The 18534-nt window shown below is 41.5% G+C and overlaps 1 protein-coding gene across 1 annotated transcript in view; it reads right to left on the bottom strand.

Annotated features, from left to right (window-relative positions):
• Positions 1–18534, bottom strand: part of SLC16A10 (solute carrier family 16 member 10) — a 95551-nt gene that overhangs the window by 13781 nt on the left and 63236 nt on the right. The gene's annotated exons all lie outside the window — the stretch shown is intronic.

The following is an 18534-nucleotide window of genomic DNA, read 5'->3' as shown; positions in this document are numbered from 1 at the left end:
CCACAGATTTGGGTACATAAAATTAAGCCCTTTACATCATATAATATTGAAATATGACTTCATGGCCATTAGAGAGGTATTGATTAGGTCAGCCGTAAAGTGTCATTTTAGCTTATTAAATCTGATCAACTGTGCTTTGAGAATAAACAGCTCTAAGAAATGCTTGAAGTAAAAATACAAAATGTCTTTGCCTGCCAGCACTTTTAAGGACTATGACTTTTAGGCACCCCAGTGTCTATTATTAATAAGATTTTCTGTCATGACTACACTTGTGGTGCAGGTATTGACTGCTTCCTCAGCAGCTGACCAAATGGAGAGCAGACCTTTGGCCCAACAGAAACTCTAGAAGGCATGGGTAGTTGGTTCTGTTTGTTTTAAATAGCCAGTCTTTCCATTTCATTACGCTGGGTTTCCATGGTGCCCGTAATCACACATGGCACCATTAAGACACGTAAAAACTGGGACAGAGAAAAAAGAGGTAAGAGTTTCCAGAGTGAAGATTATTTAACAACAACAGGGCTTGAAAAAGAAGAGTTCAGAAGGAAGGAAGATGGCTGATGGTGGTCTAATTTTAAAAACATTTTCTAACTGTAAACAATCTTTAAAACCTTATTTTCCCTTTAAAAAAAAAAACACCCCACAATTCTCCTTAGATTAAAACAAAACAATCCATCCTTGATATAGCATTATTTAGATCAAATTGAGATCTGACAAAATGTCCTACAGTAATTATCAACCCAAACCAATCTGTAGCCCAGCTGGTGTTGCTCAGTGATTGAGCATTGACCCATGAACCAGGAGGTCAGGATTCGATTCCCATTCAGGACACGTGCCCAGGTTGTGGGCTCGATCCCCAGTAGAGGGTGTGCAGGAGGCAGCCAATTAATGATTCTCTCTATCATTAATGTGTCTCCCTCTCACTTACTCTCTCTGAAATCAATAAAAACATATTTTAAAAAAATTTGGATTTAGATTCCAGTTCAAATAATCCTGATTGATTTTAGAGAGATGGAGGGAGGATGGGAGTGAGAGAGAGACATCGATTTAGAGAGAGAGAGAGAGAGAGAGAGAGAGAGAGAGAGAGAAGAGAGAGATTTATTGTTCCACTTATTTATGCCTTCATGGGTTGATTCTTGTATATGCTCTGACCAGGGATCGAACCCACAACCTTGGCGTATGGAGACAATTCTCTAACCAACTGAACTACCCAGCCAAGGCAGTCCTCAATTTGTGAAATTAAAATGGACTTCATCTTAAAGTAGAAAATAAACCACTAGGATTGTTAGGTAAGTTGAAATTATTTAGTGACCCTGATAATAATTTCTGTTATAAACTTCACAAATCATCAAAAACTGTACTAGTCTTGGCCCTGGCCGGTTATCTCAGTTGGTTACAGCATCGTCCCTATATGTCAGGGTTGTGGGCTCGATCTTGAGTCAGGGAACATGTAAGAAGCAACCAATAAATTCATAAATAAGTGCAACAAATTGGTATTTCTCTCTCCCCCACCCCCCGCCCCTTTCCTCTCTCTTTAAAATCAACCAATAAATTAAAAAATTAAAAACAAACTGTACTAGTCTTTCCTGGAACAATGAAATTTGTTTAATTTGTTGGGATGCTTTTTCCAAATTATAAGAAAAAGTTTATTTAGAAAGTCACAGAGGTATTAAGATGTAAGCCACAGAAGTGGGCTCAGGAAACTTCTTCCTGGAGCTTAGGAAAAAGAGCCCTTCCACTGTTGTCGCTTCCGTAGGAAAGGAGGTGGGGAGAGGCTCTGGCATGCTCCAGAGAGAGAGCCGCAATCTGCTGGTTTATTTACGTTTTTATTCATTACACCCAAGTCCAGATGTGAATCTGAACAGTGTCTTTCTTGGAATCTCATTTTTGGCACACCGGATTCACCACTCTCCGACCCTTGATTCCTGGCTAGTTCATTCCGTGGATGAACACAGTGGAACGCGAATTGTTCAGACAGTGTCTTTCTGAGCAGGAGTTACAGGGCCTCTACTCTGGCCATCACATTGGCTCCAGAGGGCTCAGCCATGGTCTACAGCACTTTGAAGAAGCACAGTGGCTGCAAAGACTCTGATGTGGCATCATGTGTTTCCAGGTTGGCATTTGCTTTTCTTTTTTAAGGATATCCTCTTTTAAACTTACTCCTGGATTTACCTGGGAATGAGTCACCCAGGGGCTAAGTGTGCATGCACATAAACCGATGTGTGCGTTATGCCGTCAGTAATCAGTAGGTGAACTGCATGAATTTGGAAAAGTAGACCAAAATGAACAAATGCATCCAACAAAAGGCTAGTTCAATTAAACCTGAATTTTGGAATTTTAAAATAAATTTCCTATTAAAATAGGAAGGGATAATTTCAGAAAGTATTATTTAAATCACTAGAACTTCACTTATTTAATGACCCCGGCAAGAATGTCAGTAAGCCAGATATTTTGTAAATTATCAAAATTGGTTCCATTTCTTCTTTTGTTTTTGTATGTGTTTTTATTTTTTTTCCTTTTTATTGAATTTATTGTGACACTGGTTAACAAAATAATATATGTTTCAGGTGCACAATTCCACAACACATCACCTGTAAACTGTATTGTGTTCACTACCCAAATCAAGTCTCCTTCCATCACCATTTATGCCCTCTACACCCTCCCCCACCTCTTTGTCCCCCCTCCCCCCTAGCAATAATCACAGTATTTCTTCTTGAACAATGAAAGATGTGTAGACTGGTGGTTTATTGAAAAATTGTTTTTTTTAACTTTTTTTGAGAGAAGCAGAGAAATTGGAGCATTAGTTCTTATTCAGCTTCTTAATTTTACCTTTAATGCTAAAGTTTGAACAAAGATTTACCTTCCATAAAAATTCTATCTTCTAACCTCACCTCACTAAAATTCCATCAGACCAGTGATGTTGGCTAAAGAGCGCCTTTACCAAAGCCTCTATCCTCCTTTCTCCTCTAGTCTTTGTAAGACATAGAATATTGAGTATTTTCTAGTAATTCTAAGAATTATCTCATTGCTGACTCTCTCCTCAGTGTCACTTCAAATTAAATTTTTAAAAATCTGGATGAAGATGAAAATCATTAGGGTTAGGCCAAGATCAGTTTTACTTCCACTGCTGTCATTTCCACGTACTTCTGAGATTGTTTACCCCTATATTTTACCCTTTCTTAAGAATAAGACTATTCTAGAGTTTGGGGGGGTGGGTATGATTAACATTATTTTAAACATGTTCAGTTTTGTCTTGTGATTTTAAAGTGTTTGGGAAGAAGAGGACCACACCCCTATAGGAGGATAGATAAGAAAACGGAAGGTCTAGGTCTGGATTAAGGCAACTGGCATAGCAGAGAACACTTTTGTGGACTGAGGGTTGGAAGGCCTACAAGGAGTAGGAAAAAAGTATGTCAAATTATGAGCTCTACTCCTTACTAATTCTAAGATCTTGGGTATCAGTTTCCTGATCTCAAATACTGCACACTGGTTCACAACATGGGTAGTACCACCCCCTGGGTGTATCTTTCCAATACAGTTGTGTCCAAGAATTACGTATTTTAAAATACATATTTTAAACTATTACAGAAGTTCCCATTTTAATTTTTTATTTTAATAAAGTTCACATCACCTTACATTTACCACTTTAACCATTTTAATTGATTTTTTAGAAAGGAAAGGAGGGGGAAGAGAGAGAGAGAGAGAAACATCGATTTGCTGTTCCACACTGTTATTCCACTTATTTATGTATTCATTGATCCTTATATGTGCCCTGACCAGGGATCAAACCCACCACCTTGATGTATTGGTTGACATGCTAACCACTGAGCTATCTGGCCAGGGCACGCTCGAACCATTTTTAAGTGTACAGTTCAGTGGCAATGAAGTACACCCAACTTCCTGTCAATCATCACCATCATTGATTTATAGAACTTTTCATTTTCCCAAACTAAAACTCTGGACTATCAAACAATAACTCATCTCCCCCTTTCCCGAAGGCTTTAGCAACTCCCATTCTACTTTCCATATCTATGAATTTGACTACTTTAGGCACCTCATCTAAGTGGAATCATATAGTACTTGATCTTTTGTGTCTGGCTTATTTCACTTATCATGTCTTCAATGTCCATCCACATTATAGCATGTGTCCCAAGCATTATCTTTAATATATATATATATATATATATATATATATATATATATATATATTAAAAAAATGTGTTTATTGATTTTTAGAGAGAGAGGAAAGGAGGAGAGAGATGGAAACATCGAGAGGTAAACATCAACACAGATTGCCTGCCTCCTGCACACCCCTGCTGGGGATCGAGCCTGAAACCCGGGCATGCACCCCTAGCCGGGAATTGAACTGGTGACCTCCTGGTGTATAGGTGGACACTCAACCACTGAACCACACCGGCCGGGCTAAAATATATATTATTTTATTCATAAAATACTTCTTTTACTTCTCCTTTATGTTATAGATAGGCATTGGCTTTTTTAAAAAAATTATGTGTACAGGTAGGTTTATGATCCAGGAATTTTATTTCAGAAATAAAATAGGAGGCACTGGATCTGACACACTGCTCTAGACATGTGACAGGGTTGTAGAGCTTAAAAAGAAAGAGGTGCGATGGGACACTAGATCTGAGTCATCCCAACCCCTGGATTCAGAGTGGCCCTAAGAGCTGAAGAGCAGGAGCAAGGAGATGCCTGGCAGAGAATTACGAAAAGTCAGGAACATAAAAAGGAAACCATGTGATCACATAAGCAAAGAGAGTTAAGTAGGGACAGGGAGGCTTGATTTATGTTGTAGCTATAAGAATTCTTTTTAAATTCAATAATCAATATATGGCAGCATTTTTAATCCCAGAGATGTGGACATGGGTCTAGAGGGGCATGGGCCTGTGTTAGTCTCCTACTTGCTAGCGTGCTCACCCGCATGCGTGCCATTCTCCGGAGGCAGCTGGAAGAAGGTACAAAGCAGAGGAGGTATTATTTTACATCAGCAGGGCTGACTATGTACCTCTTGTCACCCATTTCCACATCTTTAAATTATTCTACATTGAAATCAGAGTACATAAGCGTACTTTTACTTCTATTATGTAAGCTTTCAACCACACCCTGTCACTAACTATGTGACCAGAGAAATACTCTAAACCAGTTAACTCCTTTCCTTGTAAGACAGCTATAAAACTGTTCCTGCTTTTAGGGGTTATATATTGAAGATCAAAGAAAGGACAAACTTGAAGAACATATGGTGTTATTACAATGAAAAGTAGTTATCAGCAGGGAAATTAGGTGACCTCATATTTCAGCAGTTCAACCAAGCTATAGCTCAGCCTGAAAATGGCCAAAAAATCTTTGCATGCCAGGCACATGCTGGGCACTGGGGATGGAGCACTGAAGGGGGCGCCGTCCCTGTGCTTGCAACGTGCTCAGTCTACCTTACCTGTTTCTTCTGTATCAGTTCCTGAGGTGTCAGGACACTTCCAACATAAAACTCCCAATGTCTTTTGTAGATAAATCCACACTTTTCACCAGCCTTTCCCGTACTTTCACTGAACACACTACACAATATGAGGGCCTAACAAAAATATGCGACTGCTACATTTCAACTTAAGTTAAAATTAGATCTTTTTAAATATTTGTGGATTTCTTTCTCCCTGGCAAATTTTAAATCCTTTGGTGATTTGGGGTCTCCATCCTAGAGATAATTTTCATGCTTGAATAAATCATGCATCATTTCTAAAAAACTATTGAATTATCTACAAATACTTATTTTTTACTAACTAAATATAATTTGGAACGTGTGACAAACTTCTGCCTTACGAAAAGCAGCAGCTCTGTTTTAGTTTAATTATCGGTAAATGATTAGTTTTCTAGATTTCTTATGTATTATGTCCTGTTCTCCTATCAAGTTCCTATACTAGTACATTTCAACTTTAAAAAATACTCAAATGAAAAAAAACACACCTAACTTGTGTTAATGAGGGTGTTCTGTAGATATTTAACTTCACCATTAATGAGTCACAAGTGGCCAGCGAAGACCCTTATTCATCTAAAGTAGGAGAATGCTGGTGAATACCGCCCAAGGTATAAAACGAATAAATGGGCAAATTTGCACTAACCTGAGTAGTCAAATTGCAGCAGATGTTGAGATCTGCAGGGAAATAAATGCAAGGTTAGAAAAGCAAGAAAAGCATAGACACCATTGAAAAAATCTAAAAGAAGTGGGAATAAAATGGAGGAGAAAAGATGTCCAATCATTCATGTAATAACCACAGGAGAACTGAGCGAGAGCAGTGTATTATTAGAAGATATAAGTAGTGAATAAAGTCTCTGAAGAAAAAGCAATGCTTGGGTACTCTGTAGGAATGAATTTGCAACATGCAGATTTTAATACAGGGTGAGGCAAAAGTAGGTTTACAGTTGTTCATATGGAAAACAATAATTAATAAATAGTAACACAAGAATAAACTGTTTTGCAAACTCACAACTGTAAACCTACCTTGCCACACTCTGTATACATTTAAGGTTTGGACATTTCCTACGTTGACGTTTAGTTGGCATAGCAGGCAGGATTCCAAAGAAGCCCGCACAGGACCGCCTGCAGTCCTGGACCTGGTGCTAGACTCCAGCAAGGCCTTTGTGCCCCACCAGCACTGGGTGAACTTGGGTCACTAGTCTCTCAGAATCCCGGTCCTGCTTTAGGATCCTGACCTGATGGGAGCTGTTCTTAGAAAACCCTCAAGGTGGACAGGGTTGAACTAATCCGGGGACAAGGAAAAAGATGAGTGGCTGCTTTTAATTGGATTGCTTATTGGGAGTCTGAACAGAATCTTTGCTGGTTAAATGAGAGACTGAACTCTCCCTAGCTCGGAAAGAGAAATGATACTTGCTTCCAAAATCAGTGGGGTGATGATAGTTGTTTCAGACCCCCAAATCCGAAGTGGCAGAGATGGGCAGTACCAGGCATCCAGGTGGTAATGCAGCCAATCCCCGAGAAGCTGGTGCTTCCCAGGCCGACAAGCCCTGGACAGTCCGCCTCCCATTGAATATTAAGATGGCCAAGATGAGTCCCCTTTAATATTTCCAAATTAATCTTTTGTGTGCACAATTAGAAAAAGCCAGCTATATGTTCACAGGTCTCTCAAAGTTTCAAAAAGAGGATTTACATAAATGGATCAACAATCTATGATGTCTTTTAGGTGTCAAACCAATTTTTTGAGGTATTACAAATAGGTGCCCTTACTTTTAAACGGGGACAGGTCATTTGGAACTTGACATGTCAAGGACAGATATAAACTGTGAATGCTTCAAAAACAAAACTTATATCCAACTGTTCTTTTATAAACTGTGAGTTTTTCTCATGACAACAGGTCTCTGTTTAGGTCTGTCTGTCTATATATGTATGCTGTAAAGGTGAGAAAATTTTCTACTTCCAGATGGTATTATTAAAATTAACTTAAAGGCAAGCAGTTGTAAGGATTGGGTATTCTAAAATTATCAGAAATATAGAAACTAACTCAAATGCTTTTCAAGTGCACATGACCCAAGGTTCTCTTTAGTAAATAAGTTAAAGTTTGTTGGTTTAATTAGGACAGACATGGCTTTTGAGTTACTGAAATCAAATAAACTATTTCTAATTTACCTGGGTTTATAAAAATAAGGTAATGTTAATAATTGACTCTGACATCAATGAAATATGTTTCTAGAGGTTATAAAATTTCTTCATAAATTTGTCACGCTAAATAATGCTAATTGCTTACTTCTTAGTTTTCAATGCAAATTGAGGTTTAAAATCTCAATATATGTAGGAATAACTTTGTAGTGTTCCAGAAGGGCCCCTGGATCACCTCAAAAGATTTGTTTTTATGTTATACTAGAGGCCCGGTGCACAAAATTTGTGCACTGTAGTGGGGGGGCCCTCAGCCCAGCCTGTGCCCTCTCGCAGTCCAGGACCCCTCACTCCTTACCGCTCAGCTTGCTGCTCCTTAGCACTGCCACAGAAGCAGGAGAGGCTCCTGCCACCGCCACTGCACTTGCCAGCCATGAGCCTGGCTTCTGGCTGAGCAGAACTCCCCCTGTGGGAGTGCACTGACCATCAGGGGGAAGCTCCTGCATTGAGTGTCTGCCCCCTGGTGGTCAGTGTGCATCATAGCGACTGGTCGTTCTGGTCATTTCACCGTAAAGGTCGCTTAGGCTTTTATTATATAGACTAGAGGCCCGGTGCACAAAAATTTGTGCACTCGGGGGGGAGGGAGGGGTCCCTCAGCCTGGCCTGTGCCCTCTCGCAGTCTGGGACCCTTCGGGAGATAACGACCTGCTGGCTTAGGCCTGCTCCCCGGTGGCAGAGGGCAGGCCCAATCCCTAGGTGCAGCCCCTGGTCGGGCTCAGAGCAGGGCCAATTGGGGAGTTGGGGCGCCTTCCCCTGTCATGCACAGAGCAGGGCAGATTGGGAGGTTGCGATGCCACCCTCAGTCAAGCTCAGGGTAGGGCCGATTGGGGGGTTGGGGCACCGCCCCGTCACACTCAAGGCAGGGTTGATGGGGAGGTTGTGGCGCCACCCCCTGTCATGCACAGAGCAGGGCCCATCAGGTCGGTTGGGGCTCCGTACCCTGTCATGAACAGAGCAGGGCCAATCAGGGGGTTGGGGCGCTGCCCCCTGTCACGCACAGAGCAGGGCCCATCAGGGGGGTTGGGGCTCCATACCCTGTCACACACAGAGCAGGGTCAATCAAGGGCTTGGGGAGCTCCCCCCTGTCATGGACAGAGCAGGGCGGATCAGGGGGTTGAGGAGCTCCCCCCTGTCACTCACAGAGTAGGGCCAATAGGGGAGTTGGGGCACCGCTCCCTGTCACACTCAGGGCAGCGCTGATGGGGAGGTTATGGCTCTACCCCATCACACACAGAGCAGGGCCCGTGGGGGCGGGGGGGGGGGCACCGCACCCTGTCACACACAGAGCCACAGGGCGATCAGGGGGTTTGGGCGCTGCCCCCTGTCACACTGATCCCGGTGCCGGGAGGCCTCTTGTCTCCACTGATCCCGGTGCTGGGAGGCATATTACCCTTTTACTATATAGGATAGAGGCCTGGTGCATGGATGGGGCTGGCTGGTTTGCTCTGAAGGGTGTCCTGGGTCAGGGTGGGGGTCCCCACTGGGGTGCCTGGCCAGCCTGGGTGAGGGGATGATGGCTGTTTGCAGCTGGTCACACACCCTTCAGGGTGGGAGTCTCTACTGGGGTGCCTGGTCAGCCTGGGTGAGGGGATGAGGGCTGTTTTCAGGCTGGGGGTGACTGAAGCTCCCAACTGCTCCTTTTGTTCTTTTTTTTTTCTTTTTTTATTCTGGGCCAGCTTTAGCTCTAGCTCCAGCTCTGAGGCTCCTGCTGCTAAAAGAAGGTATCTGGTTTGTTTCGGTTCTATAATTGAAACACTGTATAACTCCAGCTCTGAGATCCCGGGCTCGCTGAAAGCAGGTTTCTGGGGTTTTGTTTAGCTTCTATATTTGTTACAATGTTTCTTAAACTGCAGGCTCAGAGGCCGGCAAAGCAGGCAGGGAACGTTGGTTTCCTCGTCACTGAAGCAAGGAATCCTCATGTTAGTTTCAAGCTGCCTGGCTGCCGGCCGCCATCTTGGCTGGCAGTTAATTTGCATATCTCGCTGATTAGCCAATGGGAAGGGTAGCGGTTGTACGCCAATTACCATGTTTCTCTTTTATTAGATAGGACTAGAGGCCCGTTGCAGGAAGATTCCTGCAAGAATAGGGCTTCCTGAGGCCAGAGTGAAGCGGAGAAGGGAGCAAAGCTCCCTCCCATCTCCGCTGCCTCACTCCCTCCCTTCTCTGCCGCCTCACTCCCTCCTGTCTCTGCTGCCTTGCTCCCTACAATCTCCACTGCCTCTCTCCCTCCTGTGTCTGCCGCTTCGCTCCCTCCCATCTCCATTGCCTCAGCTCCATTCCCTTCTCCACTGCTTCGCTCCCTCTGCAGTGCTTGGCTTCCTTCTACGCTGTCTTCAGTCTTCGTTCTGCGCCTGTGTATGCAAATCAACTGCCATCTTTGTTGGGTTAATTTGCATATCGCTCTGACTGGCTGGTGGGCATAACAGAGGGATGGTCAATTTGCTTGTTTCTCTTTTATTAGTGTAGATTGCATGGGAAGCATTGAAAAATAAGTGATGAAAGAAATTTCTAGGGTGTGTTGCATGGGTAAACAATGGTTGGAAATTACACAAATAGGGCTATGGGAAACCCAAGACAGCCACTTACTTGGTTCTTCAAAGCTCCTTAAACAACCCCATTTTTTGGTTTTTGCATTCCTTCATGCATCATAGTGTGTTTAAGCTGTGTTTAGGAGAAGGAACTTGGCAGGGCTGACATTATTGAAAGGAGATATCTTACACTATTGCCAAGATCTTATAAAGTCACTCCAAGAAAATGAATAGGTAACCACTTCCTTTCACAGTGAGCTCCCAGGAGACAAAGACTTTAGATTTTGTTTTTTGGAAAGGATATCAAATAAAAGGAACTCTTCAACCTCTTTAGAAGGGACCTTCTCAGGGGCCTAACTTCAAATGGACATCTACCCTTTTCTCTGACACTCGCCTCCACCTACAACAAATATCAAAGACTCCTCTAGGATGAGAAGCTGCTGGCATCAGAGATGGACAGCTATGCCAAGACAATAAAGCCAGTCTAACTGCTACTGGCAACTTTGAAGAACTGGACTGTCAAATTGGTAAAGCAATCAATCTCTTAATTGGAAAAGGAACCCTATGAGTTGACTTAGGCATATGTAAAGTAAAAAACAATCTCTTTCCTCAATTACATAATTCTGTTTCTACTATGTACACATACATTTTAGGCTATGAGAAGCTTCCATTTACTATGTATGGAAATTTTTGGATGTTACACCTGGTTTTGCCACTTGTATAACTGTGAGTTCTGGCAAGCAACTTAAACTTTCTGTGCCTTAGTTCCTTTACCAGTCTAAAAAAAAAAGTGCACTTAAATGTCCTGTACAATCCCTTTCAACTCCTAAATTACTGTAATACCTTTTTTCAGGAATTTGCATATTTTATTTACAAGCTATACTCTTAAGACTGAGGCTTATGCCCAGGCTGCACCTGGTACCAACCTTGCAACACTGAGCAAGTAGTCTTACCATCCTGTTTAAAAAAAAAAAAAAAAGGATGAAACAGGCCAAAATGGAGTCACTTTTGCTAAGCCATATCACCAAACCAAAACTTAATATCCTAATTGCAGTTTCAGCCTCTCCTGGGAGTGGAATTTTAAACCAATCAGTTTGGGATTTCCTAAACACTACTGAGGTAATCTGCCTGTTCAGACTCCCTGCTGTCTCCCAAGGGAAGGTGTCCTTGCCTGAAATAACCCACTCTTCTGACTTCTTAGTCCCACCCTCTTTCTGCCTATAAAAACCTTCCATTTTGTACAACTCATCAGAGTGTACTTCTAGGTGCTAGATGGGATGCTGCCTGATTTATGAATTGCTTAATAAAGTCAACTAGATCTTCAAATTTACTCAGTTGAATTTTTTAACACATCTGGTGACAGCTTCAGAACCAAGTGAACTTCTGATGGCATTCTGGGACAATGAGAAACAGGCACAGTGCCACAAACACAACTTTGAGGTCACTGTCTTTCTCCAAGTATCCTTGGGACATTGGTGAGTCCCTCCGGTTTTTCACACTGCTCTCTGAGTTCAGCTGCAGATCTGAACATCTTTCCTTTCCAGGTCAGGTCAGTTTGAGATGGGAGACAATTCTACAGGATTTCTGGTACCAACAATTAGCTAATCACACACAACCTTACTATTCGATGTGATAATAAGATGCAACTCTATCATACGACCTATATATTTATGGTTCAAGACAGGGCATTCACACTTGTTGTATTGGCTGTTGTCAATTTTTCATTTGACAATCTAAGGAAAAAGAGGTCAGTGCCCCTGACTAAATAGTCAAGTGTTGCATGTTTAAAAATTCTTCCAGCACACCAATTGAAAGTCACTGGGTTAAAGGATTGTGCCTGGAGCCAAATGAGTTAGCAGACTCTTTCAATCCAGAGCCAAGCACCTAGCCTTTCAGACTGCAAGGAAAGTAGGATGTATTTTTTACTACAAAAAGGTATGAGAAATGAAACTGCATTTTCGTTAAGTGAGAATAATTTTGTTTAAATTAGAATTTCTGATTACAAAGGATAAACTAAATGTTACAAAAGGCTGAAGAGAGAAAGAGAATTTTACCTTGTGGCTAAAAATTAATTATTGTTAAGGATTTTTTAAATAATTTAATATCAATGGTGTATTTATGTAAAATCAAAACTTAATTTTTTCATCCGCTAAAGGTTTTTTTTGAGTAATCTGTTGAAAGCCAATTTCTGTGTTTTATATTATCTTAACCAGGTCTTTGATTACTTAAGAAAACTGAATCTTCTCAATAGTAAGAGTTAACTTTCTGTATTTGTCTTTGTAATATTTTATTGTCACTTTGGTAAAATATATAATGAAATGCTGTTTCATAATAATCTGTGATTCTTATTTATTTAGTCAAGTGTCCAAACCTTTTGATATTTTTTACAAAACTCCAAAAATCAAATTCTAAATGAAGTCTTTTTGGACTTCAAACTAACTTGGAGATTTCCCAGAGAGCCCCTGAGAGACAGAAGGGAAACTTGCAAGATGAAGGAAACTTTGGTCTAGGTCCAGTGGCAGGTAATGGGCAGCATTCCACCTCTGACCCAATCAAGGACCAGCAGACTCTTTCAACAAAAGAGCATAAGGCTTAGAGTGTTCAAACCCCAGCTCTGCGCATAACTCAGTGAGTGACCTTGAGCAAGTACAGCTTAGCAGAGTCATTTCCTTAGGTCTAAGTATATAGTTATTTATTACACTTATTACACTCAGCCTTGTGATGGTTATGTGAGATTTTGTGAGCATGCCTGACACGTGATAGAGTCTTGACAAGTGAACCTGAATCTCCCTCTGAGGAAGCCACACAGAGACAGAAGCTATTCCTAGTTGCCCTGAGCTCCAGGCTTAGGTCAGTATTCCTGCTGGGACCACAACATGAAGAGAGGTGCCCTAGCTAGTGAGGTTGAACAGCCACATTCCATTTTTGACCCATGAGAGCATTTGGCATTAATCAAAGCTATAAAATATCTCTTGAGGCATGACATGCTCAGCTTATTGGCTTGTTTGCCTCAAATTTTCATTTCTAATTAAAAAGTACAACTTGTTTGTTCCCAATTACAACTGGTCTTGGTGTTCACTTAATTAGCCTGTTGGCAAGCAAATGAGATCCTTCTATCAGGTTGAAGTTTCTTTTGAGAACAGTTGATTACTATCTGCCGTAAAACGGAACACACGTATCTAATCATGAATTTTTTTTTGAAAACAGGCTAATACACCTATGCTGAAGATTTCAACATGAGTCAGTATTTTCTCTTTGATAGAGAACTATGTGGTTTTAAAACTTAAAAAACTAAAGTTACCCAACCATCCTATGTTACAGAGTTGAAGAACACAGGTACTAAATATCTGTTTTCAAAGGTGAGTGAGTAGTGGTGTGGAGATGTGAAGCAATTAAAATTCAATCCTCCTCCTCATATTGAGGATGGAGCATTGAGAAAAGTTGTGTCACCATAGTCACTGCTCTGTGGTCAGTGCTCTACGCTATGTGGACTTGTAGTTGGCCTCCAGCTCCCACATCCTCATGCTAGTCTTATACACACCAAGGCTTTTCGAGTTTTCAGTTGCTACACAGTAGGGCAGACACCAATTGTTTAGCTTTCCTTGTTAATGAGGATAACCACCAAGAATTCCTTTTCCCTCCTTCCATACACTTACAATTACTACAGAGACACAGAACTTTCTTCTGTTTATTAGGTTACTAGAGGCCCAGGGCACAAAATTCATGCACAGGAGGGGAGGAGTCCCTCAGCCCACCTGCACCCTCTCCAATCCGGGACCCCTTGGGGGATATCCCCTGTGGGATCAGGCCTAAACCAGCAGTCGGGACATCCCTCTCGCAATCTGGGAGCGCTGGCTCCTAACCGTTCACCTGCCTGCCTGCCTGATCGCCCCTAACTGCCTCTGCCTGCCGGCCTGATGCCCCTAACTACTCCCCTGGTGGCCTGATCACCCCTAACCGCCTCTGCCTCAGCCCCTGCCACCATGGCTTTGTCCGGAAGAACGTCCAGAAGATGTCTGGTCTAATTAGCATATTATCCTTTTATTAGTATAGATAACTTCAACATATGCATATGAAGCTGTAGTTCAAAGCAAAACACATCAACTCTTTCCTCCATCAACAGATGGCATTGGTATTATTTAATTATTCTGAGATTTGCTGAGTTTGTGCTTATTTGTTAAGTGTTTCATGACTATGAATACCAGAATGTCTTCTAAGTACAAAATGTGAATATTAATTGTGGCATCAAAGCAGAGAATTTTAAAGATTAAAATGGTGAGAAAATAAATTACTTATATGAAACCACCAGAATAAAAAGATCTAGGGTGTCCTGGCCAGTGTGGCTCAGTTGGTTGAGCGTCATCCCATGCACCAAGGGTTACCAGTTTGATTCCCAGTGCAGGAGGCAGCCGATTGATGTTCCACTCTCACAATGATGTTTCTCTTTCCCCCTCTCCCTTCCTCTCTCTCTAAAAATCAATAAAAAATATTTTAAAAAATATGTTTTTAATTGATTTTAGAGAGAAAGGGAGAGAGATAAGAGAAACATTGATGAGAGAAAAACAGATTGACTGCCTCCTACACACCCCCTTCTAGGGATCGAGCCCGCAACCCAGGCATGTGCCTTGACTGGGAATCGAACTGGTAACCTCTTGATTCTTGGGTCAACACTCAACCACTGAGCCAATCCGGAAAAATTGAGGGGCAAGCTGATATTCGGGGATCAGGGTGACAAGGAGCCAGCCAAGAAACTAAGAAGAATGATGTATAATCTCATTTCCAATGGAGAGGTAGGAGGAAAACTAAGAGAGTGTTGAGCTTCTGGAAGCTAATGAAAAACTGGAGGAGGAGCCATAGCAACGTAACCCAGAAAACTAAACAAACTCTTAGGCAGAAGGGGCACGTCATAAAAACTGAAGCAGCTGCTATTAGAAATGGTTATTTAGAAAGTCAGGTCTCATCTGAACTGATCTGTAAGATCTGTACCCTCACAATGGAGACTGTAAGTGGGTAGGCCTAAGAGATCATTTGAAGCTTCCAGGGAGCAATATGGCGCTTTATTTTTAAAAGTGACACTGAAAGATAAGACCTCCAACTTTGCTTTGAGAGCAAGAATGCCATAAAGCATACACAGTCCCCTCTCAAATCATCATGAATAAACTAATAAACAAGATCTTAGGATTAACATAACCACAAGAGCACTTCATTCTGAATCTTTAAAACGACCTAGATAGGTAAATTAGTTCCCTAGTTGATTAAGGATCTGGTTTTAACCCAATTCCAATCCTGTGAAGTTTTTAACTAACCACTGTTCCAAATGGATACCACTTTCTCCTTTGATTCTATAGCCCCTAAAACTACTCAATCGGCAATCACATTGTCTTAAAATGACTCTCATATTTATACCAGAACTGGATAGAAGCTTTGCATATGTTTTCTCTAATCCTTACAACAACTTTGCAAAGTTGGGTTTATCCCTATTTTATAGGTGAAGAAACTAATGCTTAGAGAGGTCACCCAAGGTTGTCCAACTAACAAAGAACAAAACCAGGATTCAAACTCAGATCTGTCTCACTTCAGAGCCTTTACCTTTACCCATCCCACAGTACTGCATCTAAGTACTACACTAATTATCGGTCCCTCTCTCTGTGGACACCCAGGCAAGTTTTCAAATCTCTCCGTGCCTCAGTCTTCTCATCCATGAAATAAGGATGATACATCACAGCGAGTGCATTGTTTTTGAAGATTAAATAAGATGATGCATGTAAGCGTCCTTTATAAGCTATAATGATTTTATTACATCACTAGATTTTATGTTCCTTCAGGACAGGTTCTTATGCCTTACGTATCTATGCCCTTCAACACGCAAAAAGTGTTTAATATGAATTGAACAACATCTACTGGTCTTTGGAAAGATTTGAGATACCTTTTCCCATTCTGAGCAGGAAAGAAGTGTCCCATTCCAGGAAGTCTGGATTAACTGTCCTTAATTCAAACCTTACATTATAACAGGTCGACAACTCAGTGCACCCATCAAATACGAGTTTCAAACACCTACATGGCATTTAACTGTCTGGTGTTTGCTCTCCAACGTGGCTTTCAGTGCCATAACAGTTCGACAGAGAAAATCCCAAGTATCAACACCTATTCTAAGAAAACATGCCTAAAGGAGGAAAAGCAGGAAAGAGGCCTGACTTGTTATCAGAGTCGGAAAAAACCTCACTGCTCCTGTGCTACCTGATTTATTGCCTCCTGGTGAACACAGTGTCTATAACACCGTCTCACTCATCACTCACTACTAAGAAATTTGTTTAAGGAACATATTTATTAACTTTTATTAGGCATACTCATTTCCCCCCAGTAAGGTGAGCATATCTGCCCTGGCCCATGTTTCTCAGTGGATAGAGCGTTGGCCTGTGCACTGAAGGGTCTTGGGTTCGATTCCTGGTCAACGGCACATACCTGGGTTGCAGGTTCGATCCTCACCCCAGACAGGGTGCGCGCAGGAGATAATCAATGTGTCTCTCTCACATCAATGTCTCTTTCTTTCCCTCTCTCCCCCCTCCTTCCCTTCCACTCTCTCTAAAAATCAATGGGAAAAATATCCTTGGGTGAGGATTAACAGCAACAACAAAAAATAAGATGGGCATATCTGGTGGTATATCCAGGGAAGTGGCCCATTGTGCTCCAAAATAAGGCTATACTAGATTTGCCACCAGGTAAGCACAGTGGAAGGGAACCAAACCGTGCTTTGCTGTTATATGATTCTTAGGAAGTCACATAACATCATTTCTTTTCTTTTTTATTCTATTTTGAGGGTATGTTTATTAAAGCTGGGGATAATGGAAGAAGGAAGGACTTAGGATAGAAGAAGCAACAGGAGAGAGGGTAGTGAGCTGCTTTGGCTCACTGAGGAGTCGGAAAGAAAGGGGGCCTTGGAGACAGGTTCAGGGGGTAAGCCCGGAAGGAGCTGTCGCTGCCCACTGCTCCCCTGGTTGCAAGTCTCCTGGGGTCCCTTAGAGGTTAGGAGATCTGTGCCTGTGGGAGAAGATGGGGGGAACGGGAAAGATGTAGGAGTGCTCCAGGGAGGGAGAGAACGGCAACATCTTTGTTAACAATGGGTCTGTTTTCCAGCCGCAAAAATAGGCTAATATTATTTATTCTGCCGCAGATTTCTTGTGATCAAATGAAATAGTATAAGTTAAATTAATTTACAAAATATTTTTGTAATCTAGTTATTACAGAAATAACTAGACAATCACCCGCTACTTGTGCTTTGATAAATGTTTGGTATAGCAAAGCTGGGAGACTGATTTCTCTGGGTGTGTTCACCTTATAGTACCAAAGAGAATTATTTAAAAAACTCTACTCATCTTTGAAAAAGAATATAACAAATGTTAGTTTAATAACAGAAGCCATGGAAGAGGAAGGTGGTAAAGCTGATCCTTCCACAATGGATCTGTAGTCCAACAATAAAAATATAGTTTCTAATGGTTCGGATATGCCTTCCTAAAAAGTGTGCAATGGATCATTAGATCAAGATGTAGCCACATACTGGCTCATTTTACCCAGTACCTCAGTCACTAAAAAATGCCAAGTGGCTCACAGTATTAAAACTAGTTCTTCTTGTCTCCCCTGTGGTCATCCCAGATGCTTCCCCAACACCTCTGGCAAAAAAAGAATAAGGGGAAATGAGAAATAAAAGTATTCTTGGATCCAGGACGTCCCTGCCATCTCTCTTCATGTTTCCTTAACCTAATTCCTATGAACTGGGCACAGGAACCCACAGTGTTGAATATAATTTACCACCTGACCCATTGTGCCCAGTAATTTTTTGACCTATGTTACAAACTTTCACTAAAACTTTAAAGAAAAATCGCACGAATGTCCAAAAGTAGACTAAAAGCTGGATAGGATTCCGGTTCACACACATAGTATGCATACAAAAGAAAAATTTATCTTAGTATCATTTTTGTTTATCAAGTATGTTGACCTGTGAATACACTTTCAGCCACAACAGTAAGAAAAAAGGAAAAACACATAATAAGCATCTTAGAGCAAAATCTGCCAGGGGCAAATATTTTAGACACTGCTTATTCTTGGTTCAGTAGAAATAGAGATAAGCAATATAAATTGCTGGAGCACTTGAAATCCTAATTTCCTATGAAACCCTTCCCTCTCCTCTCATTGGGAACTTGCTAACATTTCTTAAGTAATCAATCCCAGAAGTATCCCACAAGTGAAATGTCAGGCTTCTTTGTGTCAAGGCCACTGGCTTTTCCTATCTACCTAATTTCCACACCCTGTTTCAAAAAGAGTTTATTGATGTTG

Source organism: Myotis nattereri (genome assembly GCF_964212035.1).
Source record: "Myotis nattereri genome assembly, chromosome: 6".
In the NCBI taxonomy this organism is placed as follows: Eukaryota; Metazoa; Chordata; class Mammalia; order Chiroptera; family Vespertilionidae; genus Myotis; species Myotis nattereri.
Note: the sequence above shows the minus strand (reverse complement) of the source record. Positions and strands in the feature narration are given on the sequence as shown.